The sequence below is a fragment of the Corylus avellana genome, chromosome 7 (assembly GCF_965113065.1).
Source record: "Corylus avellana chromosome 7, dhCorAvel1.hap1.2, whole genome shotgun sequence".
Taxonomy (NCBI): domain Eukaryota; kingdom Viridiplantae; phylum Streptophyta; class Magnoliopsida; order Fagales; family Betulaceae; genus Corylus; species Corylus avellana.
Window position 1 is genome coordinate 13,770,832 of NC_142496.1, and position 16,223 is coordinate 13,787,054.

The window sequence follows — 16,223 nt, forward strand, 5'->3', positions numbered from 1 at the left end:
CTAACCATACTTAGATAATATAACAATATGCCAATGCTTTGATCATGTTATGGATATCTAATGTTTGTCAACTTAAAGGCATGGCGTATACTCCTTAAGCTATAGATTTCCCTAAGCAACAAGTTAGGCATGGGCGTATACTCTAACTCTTTTCTTTTCTAAGGGATTTAGCATGGTGTATACTAAGTTGTTCCTTAGGAAAGCATATACTCTATGGAAATCGACAAACACATGAGGCCTAGGGCATGGGCGTATACTACTGGTTCCCCATGTTGATTAACCCAAGAACCGCGGTGTGGATTCTTTTGTTACTCTTATTAAACCCAGGACTCGGCCATCCAAATTGATTTCACTAACTAGTCCATACCACATGCATATAATGGCCAGTTACATACATATGAGGAATTCATGAAAATATGAATTAATCAAGTTAAATATCACAACATGATTATCACAAAGGTGCCAATATTGAAATATTAAATAAGCATAATTAGGGCTTCAATCTAGCACTCCTAAAGAGTTAGTTACAGATAATTAAAATAAAAGACAAAAGAAAAGGTAAAGAAACAACCGAAAACTGCTCCTAGAAGTAGCCTCCAATTCCTCTCCCCAAAGTTGTCTCCTTCCAAGGATGTCTTGAATTGTGAGGCTTAGAGGTCTATTTATAGCCTTTAAAAGTCCTTGACAAACTAGTAAACCTAGGAATTTCGTAGGGTTTCAAAACCTTTTACAAGTGGGAGTTGGAAAACCCTAATACGGAAATATTAGCATCATGGCCACAACTTGATGTGTCTCCTGTGCATGGGTGCGATCGATCACAACCGGTGTGCTCTCTATCGTAGGTCTGTGATCGAGCCTTTTCTATTGTGCGCTTGATCGCTCATGGCCTGATTTGTGCTTTTTCTTCTCTAGTACTGCGCTCGATTGCAGGGAACCTGTGAATCTGTGATCGATCGTAGTGTTAGGCGCTCCCATTTTTTCCATCTTCTCTCTTTGAGCCCAAATCTTCCAGATTTACTTCATATTCTTCCAAAAGCCTAAAAAAGTGTGGAAAACACAAAAATGAATTAAAATGACCTAATTAACTAAAACCAAAGATTAAAACAAGCAAGTTAAGGGCTGGAAATGTGAATATTTTAGCACTTAACATGGCTTGAACTTGCTCTAGATAAGATGTACTTCCTTCTACCGTGTATAGTCCCCTAGGGTTGGCCACTGGCTGACTTGGAAGCTTTCCTTCGTCCCTCCTGTTGAGGGCATTGGCAAGTTGTTCGACTTGAGCTTCTAGCTTGGCAATGGATTGGGAATGTGAGTTTACTGTCTCCTGTTGAGATTTCACAGTCTGACTTATCTCACCTACCTGGTAGGTCAGCTCACTCATCATTTTCAGCATCCGATCCTTAAAATTAGAATCTGAGGGAGGTGGTGCGGCCTGGTATTGCTACTGTGGAGGCCGGTAAGTGGAATGAGGTTGGTAGGGCTGCCTATTGGATTGAGCTTGATTGTGTGGCCCTGGGGCTGAGTTGCTCGAATTTGAGTTCTTCCATGAGAAATTTGGATGATTTCTCCACCCGGGGTTGTAGGTATTAGAATACGGATCATTACCCTGTCTGGAGAAAGCTGCATTAACTTGCTCATTAGCAACATCAGTATAATTTCCAGCCAAAGGGCAGTTATTTACATCATGCATAGGACTAGAACAAAATGAGCAAGATTCATGTGGTGTGTGCATGTGGGCAGTATTAGGAGCAAAACCAGCAGTCATCAAAACTTGATCTAGCTATTTGGTGATAGCCTCAACCACTTGGGTGGGCATGTTTGGGGAATGGCCTGCTTCATACAAACTCTCTGTCTTGAGTGCTTTAGGTTCTGGTGGCCTTCATCTGATGGAAACCTGCTGAAGAGAATTGTTACTCAAATTTTCAAACATAGACCATGCTTAATCTTCGTTTTTTAACATGAATGTTCCCCCACAAGATGCATCCACCATTTTTCTATTGGACTTGATCAGGCCATCATAGAAACACTGTACTAGCTGCCACTTCGGGACAGCGTGGTGTGGACATGATCTAAGTAAGCCCCGCCGCCTATCCCAAGTCTCATGGAGATCTTCTCCCTCATATTGGGAGAAGCTAGTGATAGCTTTCTGTTGTGCAAATTTATTTAACTCGCAAGTGCACGAATCAATTGTAGTTTAATGGATTGCAAGTGTGAGGTCAATCCCACAGAGAATTGTATTTTTGAAAGAGCAATTTATATCTAAACTAATTAAATCCTAATCTAGTTCCAAAAGGGTTTTTACTTTTTGAGTTTTGAAAATTAAAGGATAAACATAAACTAAATAAAATAAGTAAATCTAAGGATAAAGGTACTAAGGTTTGGGAATTCACACTCACCAAATCATAACAACATACTTTATGTTCATCAATATTAATCCAAAGTTCTCACAAATTAAATCATAGATATGTTTTACTATGCTTCAAAGAATTAATCAAAACCATCTCATGTATCCATTCATTGACCAAATCACAAAAGGAATCCAAATTCAATTGAAACACCAGATGTATCCGTAGAACAAATCACAAGGGATATCCAATTTTTATGAGTTAAAAGCCAAGCAATCAATCATATGAAACTATCTCAAATCATCACATGTATTTTTGAATAACAAGAGATATCCAAGAATCACTCCATACAATTGATTAGAAGTAAAACAATTGAAATATAAAACCCAATAAAATCAGAATAATAAAAACTTACATAAAAGTATTGATGTTCTTCATCGGTGAGGCTTCATCCCCAACCTTAGTTGGGAATTTAGCTCCACATAAAAATAAAATCTAAACCTAAACCTAAACCTAAAGAAAAACTAAACAAAATAATTTTGCTCTCTGGGATTGTGTGTCTTTTCTTGAATGCAAAGAAGTCTATTTATAGGCTTAGGGAAGTCCTAGACGCCCAAGTAAACCTAGATAATTCGGAAGTCTGTCCCCCAGTCAAAATAGAAGTCTGAAATCGGAATAGGATTCGTCCAAATTTGTGTCTCTTAATTGCGGGGCGATTTTGACATAGAAACCGTCCGAATTATGAAAATCCTATTTCACAACAAATTGTAGTATTTTGAGCTGGCTTTCTAATGCCGTTTGAATCACTTCAATCTGATATTTGAACGGAGAGTTATGGTCAAAATACTAAGATGTGTGCAGAATCTGAAATTGAATCCGATCCGAAATCTTATCTAATCTGAACTTTAATCTGATTTAACATTTTCTTGGATTTGGTTAGACTTAACCACATCATCTAGGTCTTCTCAAAGTATGCTTTCTTCCAAACTTCGCATTTTTCCCTTTAAAGCTGTAGTTTTTCTTCAACGATCTACAAAATACTAAAAACACAAAACTAACACAAAATATTAAATAACGACACAACTAAAGGATTAACTAATGTAAATAAAGGGGTCTAAATATGCAATATTTGGCACTTATCAAACACCCCCAAACTTACATTTTGATAGTCCCTTAGCAAAACAAAACGAAAAATAAAATGAAAGCAAGAAACATAAATCCTCTTTCGTGGGAGAGACGATTGCATTTAGCATATGCAACAAGCCTTTTAAACCCCTAGGCATCCCTAGTGGACGCGTGAAGTCTCGTGAGGGCTTAACAAGAATGATACCCACAAACATTGTGCACTATGTTGTTAACAAGAAAGAAGTTTCACATAAACCATGGTTCTTATTCATAAGCAAACTTAAAAAGACAAACATCATCATAACAGTCAAAAGGAAATCCAAAATCAAATTACTCATAAATGGACAATTGAGACCTCATATGTTCTGAAATGTGTAAAGTGTAATTAGCATATAATCATGAAGCTTTCAGTTTAAACTCAAGATAAGTTCCATAAAATTTGTAAAAATCTCTATCAAATGATACAAACAAGGCAAGATATACATTTTTTTTTTTTTTTTTTTTTATAGGCTCTGTAATGTCTAACTCCCTTAAGCTTTCTAATTGACTCATGTAACAAGTGTTAGGCCAATGACACCCAAGCCAGGTGACTTTAGGGCACTAGATGTAGAACATCCCTAAGGGCTTATTAACTTAAGTCAAAAAGGCTATGAAGTCAGATTAGCCATATCATAAATCAACACTGAACTTCACACCTTTTGACGCGAACACTCAATGCTTAACGAGGCAAGAGGTCCGGTTACTCAGTGAAAAACTCAACATGATCTTTATTTTCTTTTTCCTTCTCTTTTTTATTTATTTATTTTTATATCTTGCAAGCCAATGGTTATTCATCAATAGGTCCTCCAACAAATCTCAAAGAGAACAAGCTTAAGCTCAAACATCATACCTCACAGAAAACATGCTAATGTGCTCATCAAAATTTATTTCAAAACAAGTGAAATCTCTTTTACCCAAAAATAAGTCAAAGGACTCAGACTTCCAATGACATAATAATGATGTTCAACCCTTTAAGCAAGCTAATGAAATGCAAATCACAGTTATAGTTTAACTCAAACTTGACAACAACATAGCATAATTTTTATTTTTTTTTCAATTTTTTTTTACACAAAATGATAAATAAAAATAAACAAATAAGAACAAAAATAAACAGACTAAGTGTTTTTCCATACCCCCAAACTTGAATTACACATTGCCCTCAATGTGTAGTATAGAAATACATTACCGGAAGTAAGGAAATCGGAGTGTGAACAAGGCTAGGGCGTCCCCCAAACTTAAACAACAAAACACCTGTCAACAAAAACTAACAGCAATATTTTTTTTTTCACAGAAACAAAACATCAAAAGATTAATTGCTGTTAGAAACAAAAACAAATAAAAAGAAATGCAATATAATGAAAAAGGAAAGAAAGAATTTGTGGAGTGAAGTGCAGAAAATAAACTGGAGGAGAAACTTTACAGCGCTTCCCCCTATCATGCGGATGTCCAACTAATCCTTTCCACCCTTTCTTCTTCAAAACTTCATAGCCCTCTGGAAGGATGTTTCGCCATATTATGTAGACTTGCTTGCTTCGACAGATCTTCTTAGGAAAGTGGTTCCTAGATTTGTGTGCTTGTGTGCACAAGTCCTTGAATATCTTGACATAAGATGGCTCCTGATGTGCCTCAAGAGGGACAGTGATGTAGGCGGTAGCTTCAGTACTCACTTCCATGTCACTGGGTAGGTCAGGATTTGTTGGTGGCTCACTGTTCTCATGGTGCTCAACTTGCTCAGAGTGCTCAACTTGCTCCTCTTTCTCTTCCTCCTCTTTGTTATCCGCAATTTCCTCACTCTCAAGTGTGATGGTGACCTGGGCATGCTCATGATAAGAATTTTTGGAATCATCCTCATCAATCATGTAGTGCCTTTCAGCCATCAGCTGACTTTGAAGCTCTTCTTCCTCTATTCTGTTGAAGTCAGCAACTAGATGACTGATCTGTCCTTCTATCTTGGTCATGGCCTGCTTAAGTTCTTGTATGTCTCTGTTGTTAGCCATGTTGGAATTCCTCATCTCCTGTACGGCTTGATTGGTGAAACCTTTTAGCTCTTGTATATCTTGGGAATTGCTCAGGGTAGTATTCTTCATATCTTGCTTTATCTCTTGTATGTTCTTATCCATTGATTTCATGAATGCTTTCATCATGTCTTCCAGTGATGACTGTGGTGCAGGCACTTGAGTGGTAGACTGATAAACAGGAGGTTGAGCTTGATGATCGAATTGTGGATATTCTGAATGGTGCAATTCATCAAATTGGTGAGCATAATTTCCTGTAGCCTGAGCTGATCCTGAGAAATCATATTGTTTGCTCCAGTCCGGGTTATAACAATTGAAATTTGAATCAAACTCCGGGCTAGAGAAACTGGTGTTCATTTGTTCGTATGAAAAGTTAGATCTAGCTGCTCTGATTTGATCTAATTTGGCCCATAAGTCGTTGAGCTCAGTTCGCAGATCTGGACAATTGTTCTCCTCATGATAAGGATTGAAACAAAATGAACATGGTTTATTTGGGTAAAAATTTTGAGGGTAGTTGGTAGGAGCTGGTGTCCTACAACTAGGAGATGCATTAAAATCATTAAAATGAAAATTCATGCTTCCCCTCACTTTTTAGCATGCAGATATCCCACATAAAACATTAACCAATATATATATTTTTTAAAAAATTTTAATTTTTTTTTTAAATAAAATAAACTACAAGAACAACTAACACAACAAAAAAAAATGAAAACTAAAATTTAAAAACTCACAAAAAGGACCAAAAATAAATTTTTGGCAAAGATCTACGGAACTGCTGTTTTTGCTATGAGTGCGCTTGATCGCGCTGATGTGCGGAAGGTGCTGCGGCAGAACTGTAAAACAAGCCAAACAAAACAAAAAACAACAAGAACAATCTTTTTTTTTTATTATTAGTAACACGAATAAAACAAAACAAATTGCAGAAAAATAAAATCCTAATTATAACTAGTAGAAGAATAAAACTAATTTAGAAATAAATTGGTTTCAAAAATTGAACAATTCCCCGGCAACGGGGCCAAAAACTTGTTGTGCAAATTTATTTAACTCGCAAGTGCACGAATCAATTGTAGTTTAATGGATTGCAAGTGCGAGGTCGATCCCACAGAGAATTGTATTTTTGAAAGAGCAATTTATATCTAAACTAATTAAATCATAATCTAGTTCCAAAAGGGTTTTTGATTTTTGAGTTTTGAAAATTAAAGGATAAACATAAACTAAATAAAATAAGTAAATCTAAGGATAAAGGTACTAAGGTTTGAGAATTCATACTCACCAAATCATAACAACATACTTTATGTTCATCAATATTAATCCGAAGTTCTCACAAATTAAATCATAGATATGTTTTACTATGCTTCAAGGAATTAATCAAAACCATCTCATGTATCCATTCATTGACCAAATCACAAAAGGAATCCAAATTCAATTGAAATACCAGATGTATCCGTAGAACAAATCACAAGGGATATCCAATTTTTATGAGTTAAAAGCCAAGCAATCAATCATATGAAACTATCTCAAATCATCACATGTATTCTTGAATAACAAGAGATATCCAAGAATCACTCCATACAATTGATTAGAAGTAAAACAATTGAAATATAAAACCCAATAAAATCAGAATAATAAAAACTTACATAAAAGTATTGATGTTCTTCATCGGTGAGGCTTCATCCCCAACCTTAGTTGGGAATTTAGCTCCACATAAAAATAAAATCTAAACCTAAACCTAAACCTAAAGAAAAACTAAACAAAATAATTTTGCTCTCTGGGATTGTGTGTCTTTTCTTGAATGCAAAGAAGTCTATTTATAGGCTTAGGGAAGTCCTAGAAGCCCAAGTAAACCTAGAAAATTCGGAAGTCTGTCTCCAAGTCAAAATAGAAGTCTGAAATCGGAATAGGATTCGTCCAAATTTGTGTCTCTTAATTTCGGGGCGATTTTGACATAGAAACCGTCCGAATTATGAAAATCCTATTTCACAACAAATTGTAGTATTTTGAGCTGGCTTTCTAATGCCGTTTGAATCACTTCAATCCGATATTTGACCGGAGAGTTATGGTCAAAATACTAAGACGTGTGCAGAATCTGAAATTGAATCCGATCCGAAATCTTATCTAATCTGAACTTTAATCTGATTTAACCTTTTCTTGGATTTGGTTAGACTTAACCACATCATCTAGGTCTTCTCAAAGTATGCTTTCTTCCAAACTTCGCATTTTTCCCTTTAAAGCTATAGTTTTTCTTCAACGACCTACAAAATACTAGAAACACAAAACTAACACAAAATATTAAATAACGACACAACTAAAGGATTAACTAATGTAAATAAAGGGGTCTAAATATGCAATATTTGGCACTTATCACTCTCCTGGTATCATTGGTCATTCCTATGGGAAAATACTTCTTAAGAAATTCTTGTTACAGTTGAGCCCAAGAAGTGATAGAGTTGGGTGTTAAGGATTGGAACCAATGTTAAGCTTTTTCCTTGAGGGAGAAAGGAAATAGACGCATCCGTAGAGCATCCTCAGTGAATCCCGTCATTTCTATGGTATAACAAATTGCTTCAAAATCACTTTGGAAGTCATAAGGGTTTTCAGTGCTAAGCCCAAGAAAAGAAGGTAAACTTTGTATAGTGCTGGGCTTAATTTCATAATGGGCTGCCGTAACCTCTAGCAGCCGGAGATATGTGGGAGTAGTGTAAGTGGTAAGGAGATAATGATCTTGCAAAGCCACGTGGTTAGCGTCTCCCATGGTCTCAGTGGGACGCTCTTCTAGCAAATTAGAAGTCCTTTGGGATCTAATTTGTCTAAGAGTGGGTTCAATTTCAAGGTTGCAAGAAATTAATGGAAAAGACAAAGAACGGCGACCTAGCATAAACAAAACAGAAAGAAAAGAAAAACTAAGCAAAAACAGAAAAGTAAAGCTCACAAACGGCCCTTAGATGCACTTAGGGTTTTGGATGCAGGTTGCTGCAAGTGCACTTGATCGCATGGCAGGGTGCGCTCGAGCTTCCTGCCGGAGATGGGTGCGAGTGTAGGAGGGGAGGGCTCGAGCGCTGCTGGCTTGATTCCGACTAAAGTGCGTCCGTGCGCTCGATCGCACTCACAAAGATGGCAGCTACGGACCTGTTTGCAAATTCTAAAATAAAAACAAAACACAAAACATAATTAAAGTTAGCAACTTAAAGCATAAAAATAAATTATTAAGCTAAAATCGATCCTTAAATTTAGATAATGAAACCGTTAAACAGTCCCCGGCAATGGCGCCAAAAATTGATTGTGGTATTTTTGTGACAAAAAATATCATTTATAAAAATAACCACTCACAATAGGACGAATCTTTGTAGGATACAGCTATAGAGAGTGTGTCGAACCTCAAGGACTGCAGGGGTTTTGTTATCAAATTCGAAAGATCAAAATTAACTTAATTAAAAAGAGAATTGATTTGATTTTCTTTACAACTAAAGTGCATGAAAATAAAAGAGATTTCAAATAAGAAAGAGAGTGTAAGGTATTGACTTCATCTCTATCCGCACAACAATGACAAATCATAATTAATCACATAAATTCATTCTATGCATGTTATAAATAAACAATAAACTACTTTATTAAAGAATAAGCATAATCTATCTTCGGTTGGCACGGATCGTCCACCTAACTACTAAGATGCGGTACGACCCGTCTTCCCTAGGTATAAATTATCAAATTCTGTAACAGGATACATACAATCGATGAATAAGTGTAACCCATCTTCGGTTGGCACGGATTGTCTACCTAAATTACACTAAACTAGGGTGTAGCACAATCCGTCTTCCCTAGGCATGGCCTATCAAATTCTATTGATCATAGGTCAATTAAACCCATTGTATAACCATCATCTTCATAATCATAGAAAACAAGAATGATTTGAGATCAATAAAAGTAAAATACTTTCTAAGACAAGAGAAGAATTTCACAAATATTGATTTCAGAACAATTGCATTTAATAATTAAGAACATAATCAAAAGGTAGCAATTCTCATAGTTATACAATCAACATACATAAATTGAAAATCTAGAAATTAAATACAATCAAACCATTGTGCTTGGATAGGGTTACATCAACACCCCACGAAGGGGTTTAGCCGCTCATGATCTTCTAAGCTCCAAAGACAAATTGATGATTTCTAGCTCTAGGAAGAAGTGTCTTTTTTATCAATGCTTAGAGACCTATTTATAGGGATTAGGAGAACCCTAGAAGCCCTAAGAACCCCAAAAAAATCGTAATTCAGTCTCCCAGTTGGATTGGGAGACCTAGAAAAACTTTCCTTATCAATTTCGGACTCCTTTTTGCTTTTGCCGCGCGTGTGCGTTCTACTTTACTAAGTAAATTGCTACATTACTTGCTACAGTAACGTGCTACATTACTTGCTACAGTAACCACGCTATAGTACCTGCTACAGTAACTTAAATGCATTTTGAGCCCAAAATCAATGATTTTCTTGTATCGTTATTAAAGACCTGAAAACACAAAAACAATACAAAATCAAACAAATAACAATGCTAAGGAATTAACATATACAAATTAAGGGGCTTGACACTACCAAGTGTTAGGTCATGACACACATAACCAATAGCCACCATAGTCGCACGCAAAAAAACAACTCATGGCAACCCAAAGCCATATACCTCAGGAAAACAAAAGGATAACCAACATTAGTCACAAATGGTATACCAAAACCAGATGGTGCTCAGACACAACAAATAGGTCCTCTATTATGATTGGTTATTTTTAACCTCATCTTCTAGGTCTTCTCAACATTTGCTTTATGCCCAAAATCAATGGAATTTCTTGCATCTTTATTAGAAACCCGAAAACACTAAAACAACGTAAAATCAAACAAATAACAATGCTAAGGAATTAACATATGCGGGTTAAAGGGCTTGATTGTGCAACATTTGATGCTTATCACTTTCACCACATCCTCTCTTGGAAACAAACTCACGAGAACTCACTGCTATGAGGAAAACCTTTGAAACTATTGAGAAAAATACCCAAAAAGTCTGTTGTGAACAGTAACAGGAAAAATACTTTATAGTGAAATTTTTTACTCATCACGTCTGGATGAGACTCATTTTGCGTTAAGATGTGATGAACAAAATACACAAATCTGAGATCTGGAAATGTTCAAGTCTTAACGGGAAAGGAGTCTCGTCATGGCGTAAAGAGTAAAATTTTCTTAGTCACGTCACGTACCTATCCTGACGAGTCATCTGACGAGAGAACAGGGAGCTCTTTCTTCAGTCATGTCACGTACCCATCCTAATGATCCACCTGATGAGAAACTAGGGTGCTCATACTTCAGCCACATCACGTACCCATCTTTACAAGGCATTTGACGAGAAAACAGTGAGCTCATACTTCAGCCACGTCATGTACCCATCTTGACAAGAAACTAGGGAGCTCATACTTTAACCCCTTCACGTACCAATCCTAACGAGGCATCTCAAGAGAAAACAATGAGTACATCTCAAGCTTGAATCACGAGCCCATCATGACTCGCAATTTGATGAGAAAATAGTGAGCACTCCTTAAGGTGCAGTCACGAGCCTGTCATGACGCCCATTCGACGTAAAACCAGAAAGCTCCTAATCATGCACCCTTAACCCAAGGTTTTAAACAATAGACATTTGCATTGAATACATCCAAATTAAAACCTAACAATCACCTCCTTTAGCCATTAAATGAGAAAACTAATAACAACAATTTTAAAACCAACACTACAACTCAAAACAAGTCAAAAGATTAGACATGTGCAAGCAAAAGAAACTCTGGCAACCTCACTACCAAGTGCTAGGTCATGACACACATAACCAATAGCCATAGTCACACGCAAAAAAACAACTCATGGCAACCCAAGGCCATATACCTTACGAAAACAAAAAGGTAACCAACATTAGTCACAAATGGTATACCAAAACCAGATGGTCTTCAAACACATCAAAACATTATCCGATTTCTGAAACATTGAAAGAAAATATATTACTTGCATCACATTCAATTCCCAAAACCAAAAACAATATTGAATGTAGTCAAATATGTCAAATTATAATGCGTAAACCATAAAAGGATTGTTTTTAAACATCTCCCCCTTTTTGTCATGAAGGACAAAGGAGTAATAAAACATGTTGATGGGATTCCTCAGAATCTTTATCATCATCTATGGGGTTGACAGGATCAACTAGGTAAGCCGGAGGAACTGGATCAGCCGGAGCAATATGAGCAGTTGCCTTATCTAGAGGGTTCTGACCATTTCTAAATAGGTCCGTGAATAGATACTCATTCTCTGGATCAAGAAACTCCATGTGAACCACGCCAAAAGTGCTAGCCTTCTCAACTAGAGCATCATCTACTGCCTCTGCATCATCCTTTGCATCATCTTGAACTGCATCGCCCTCCACATGTGCCGTAGCTTCAATCCACACAAAGTTGTTGTCTTTGGTTCTCTTGAGAAGGGTGGTCAAGGCAACTCCTATCTTGGACACTGAACCTTTTAGCTCAGCAACTTCCTTCTTGAGAATCTGAACCTAACTTAGAATCATCTCTCTAGTCTCCTCAAACATTTTCTCCAAGTGGCTCAGAACAGCACATGGAAGGGGAATAGGAGGAAGAGGAGGAATAGTAGAGGAAGAAGGGATGTTAACAGAAGAAATTGACCTATTTCTTTTAAGGGAATCTGATTTAGCAACAATGGTTTGATCACAGGGACCAAACTGAGGAGCTAAGTGATCAGAGGCATAAGGAAATACTGAGAAATAAGTCAACACTTTGCTAATCACACCACCATAAGGAAGGTCAAACTTTTTGGATTTAGAAAGTTTAATGGAGGCAATAAGATCAATGGTAAAGGATGCTAGGTGAAAGCGATCATTTTTTAAGCATAGCATAGAGAAATTGAGACCTATCAAGTGTTAAATTAGTTTTACGAAGAATAGGCAAAATGTTGTTGTTGATCAAAAATCTACCTAGATTAATAGGTAAATATTTGTACGTTTTACCTGCAAGTGCACAAGGTCAACATAGTAGTATATGGTGCAAGTACAGGATCATTCCCACAAGGATTGCTGAATTTCCGTTTAAAAATAATTTCCTTAAGTAAATTAGAGATTGAGTTGATAATAATAAAAAGAGTAGAGCTCTAATTATATTCAATTAATATAAGAATATGCCAATGCTTTGATCATGTTATGCACATCTAATGTTTGCCAACCTAAGGGCATGGGTGTATACTCTTTAAGCTATGGATTTTCCTAAGCAACGAGTTAGGCATGGGTGTATACTTTAACTCCTTTCTTTCCTAAAGGATTTAGCATGGTATATACTAAGTTATTCTTTAGAAAACCATATGTTCTATGGAAATCGACAAACACGCGATGCCTAGGGCATGGGTGTATACTCCCGGTTCCCCATGTTGATTAACCCAAGAATCGCGGTGTGAATTCTTTTGTCACTTAAGTTAAACCCAAGACTCGGTCACCCAAATTGATCTAACTAACTAGACCATACCACATGCACATGTTGATCAGGCACACACATATAAGGAATTCATGCAAGCAGGTATTAATCAAGTTAAGTAGCACAACAGGATCATCACAAGGCGCCAATATTGAAATATTAATTTAACATAACTAGGGCTTCAATCTAGCCCTACTAAGTAAATTAGCTACACATAGAGTTGATGTTAAACATCTTCATAAAAGAAAAGAAAAGAAAAGAATAAACCCGAGATTTGAACTTCAAGAGCTCCTCTTCTTCTCCCAATTCTGGAGGCTTAAGGGTCTATTTATAGGCTCTAAAAGTCCTAGACAAAGTAGTAAACCTAGAGATTTCGTATGGTTTTGAGACCTATTACAAATTGGAATTGGAAAGCCATAATATGGAAATAATGTCAATCCATCCACCACTTGATAAGTCTCCTGCGCACGGGTGCACTCAATCACATCCCGTGTGCGCTCGATCGCATGTCTGCGATCGTTCCTTGTTTTGGCATGCGCTCGATCGCTCCTGGCCTATTTGCTGCTATGTCCTCTCGGGTATTACGCTAGATTGCAGGTACCCTGCGATTGATCGGAGTACCAGGGAGCTCCAATTGTCTTCATTTCCTCTTTTGAGCTCAAATTACCTAGTTTTACTTCTTTTTCTTCCAAAAGCTTGTAAAAGTATGAAAACACAAAAAGGAATTAAAATGGCCTAATTAAGTAAAACCAAGGGAATAAAACATGCAAGTTAAGGGCTGAAAATATGAATATTTTAGCACTTATCAGTTGCTTATAATCAAAAGAGCTAGCATCTGTTTAGGCAGTTTAATGGAATTCACAAAACAAGATGTCAAAGAAAAGGACCAAGGGGTGGTACCAAACAACTCACCAAGCTCCCCTCTAGAAGGAGCAGTGTCATGAGGATAGGGGTATTGACTATTAGATACATGAGGTACTCTCAAAGTTTTTGACAAAGACTGGGGACTTAAAGAGATACATTTTCCTCGAACATAAGATGTAAGAGAAGAAGATAAGGCCCAATACCCGTGAATATTAGAGTAAAATTCACGAACAAGGTCAATATAAACAACAGGTTGGGGTTGGGTATAGGGGAATGATAGCAAATTACCCATAAGAGTAATCGAGAAGAATAATAAAATGTTTAACAATTACCTTTCTTCGATTAAAGTTTTGGGAAAAGAAGCAATCTTGGTCAGCAGATGAACTAAACCGCTTAGCAAACCATGCTTCTCTAGCTGCCGCAATGGAAGGATCCAAAGGAGTTCATCCAATAGCAACTCTGGCTCGTTTGACTAGCAGTTTGCTAGCACTTGAGCTACCCTCTGTAACCTTCCCAGCTTTAGTCTTTGAACGTTTCCCTTTTGTAGGGACATTTGGAGGAGGTGAAGAAGACATATCTATCAAAAAAAAAAAAAATCCACATTCAAAAACTAAACAACAGATATCTTTAAGGACAAGCACACTTCAAAACAATCCATTGAAGGAAAATTCATAGGGAAGCAATTAAACCAACCAACCAACACAACCAAGGTATATGGTATGAGATCAATAATAGAAAAAGAAGAGTGGTCGTGAACTTAAGATAAACGAACCAAAATCACCAATCCTTTATCCATGTTGACCCACCACAAAAAATTCACCAAGCAAGAAACCTTCACACAAATGGGAAACCCACAACAAGAACAAGGAGACACTCATGCACATAGAGGAATTAAGAACAACTCTAGAGAGAAAGAGAAGGAATCCAAAAGTAAAAATGCAAATATATATATATATATATATATATATATATATATATATATATATATATCCAAAAACACCTTAATAAAAAGAACCACAACAAATCAAAATCCAAACCAATAAAGAGAAAATATCAACAAGGTAAAAGATGAAGCGCAAAGACATACCTCAAGAGAACCACGAGGGAATAGAAGAGACTTAGCCAAAAATCACCTTTAGAGGAAAGCAAAATAGAGAAAAAAAAATGAACCAAGCAAGTGAGGAGACAAAATGAGCACAAACCTATGCATGAGGGAACTAGATCTAGTTCCCGTCATGACGTGGTTACTTTCCGTTAAGATAGGAAGAGCAAAAAGGCGCTCATCACTAAAATGCCTGTCTAAATGCAAAAGGACTCCCATTAAGATGGGATCGAAACAATAAGGGCCGTTAGGACAGCAAAGATTCCCGTTAAGACATGACACTGAAGAGAAAATTCAACCCAAGAAAAAACTAACTCACTTTCAAAAGAACACAGTGAGAGTTTCAACTGCCAAATGAACACTAGACCACTAAACCCATAAAGCACACATACACTGGTACTTTACAAACGTGATAAGCACTCAAGAAAATGATCAAACTTAAGGTATATTTAGTGAAGTGATTGAAAACATTTTGAAGATGCGGGCACATAGTACATACTAAAGAAGTAGGCTCATCTGTTTTTGAAAAACAATTTTCTCTTATCACAACAATCAAACCCTTTTTACCGGAACTTTAGTAAAATCTCTCATACCCATTCCTCCTCAATTGTCCAAGACATTTTATTAGGAATAATGCACAATCCCTTGAGGGTTTCACCTTTTACCGCAATTCATATACACCGGCTCTTTATATAAGGATCTGAAAGCAAGACATCATAAAAATTCATTTATCGAAGATGAACACTCAATATTTGATTAATTTTTTTTGTCATTGAGGGAGGTGATGCCATGAACACTTAAGTGTCTAGGGTGACTTAAGGGGTCAATTGGCAAGAGCTTAGCAAATAATTTCAATAAGGTGAGATAGACAACAAAGGTATGCATAACACACTTAACTTAGAAAGATCAAACACCAAGAGACTCACTCAAGGTGGCAACACATTGTAAGAGTTCATCCCAAGAGTGATCACAGTAATGTCAAGGAGACAAGAAAAACAAACACTCTATCCTAAGAGAGTAGCAATCTTGAGAAGAAGTAGACACAGCTCATACACCAAAAATACGAAGCTACAAAGGACCACCCATGATCTCAACCAGTATAAAGAAACTCAACAAAACAGCAATAAACAACACATAAAAGAAGGCGGCAACCACACAATACAATACATGAGCTAGAACACAGGATATACCAAGACAAAAAGAGAACTTGCCATGTCAACCCAAAACAACCCTAGGGA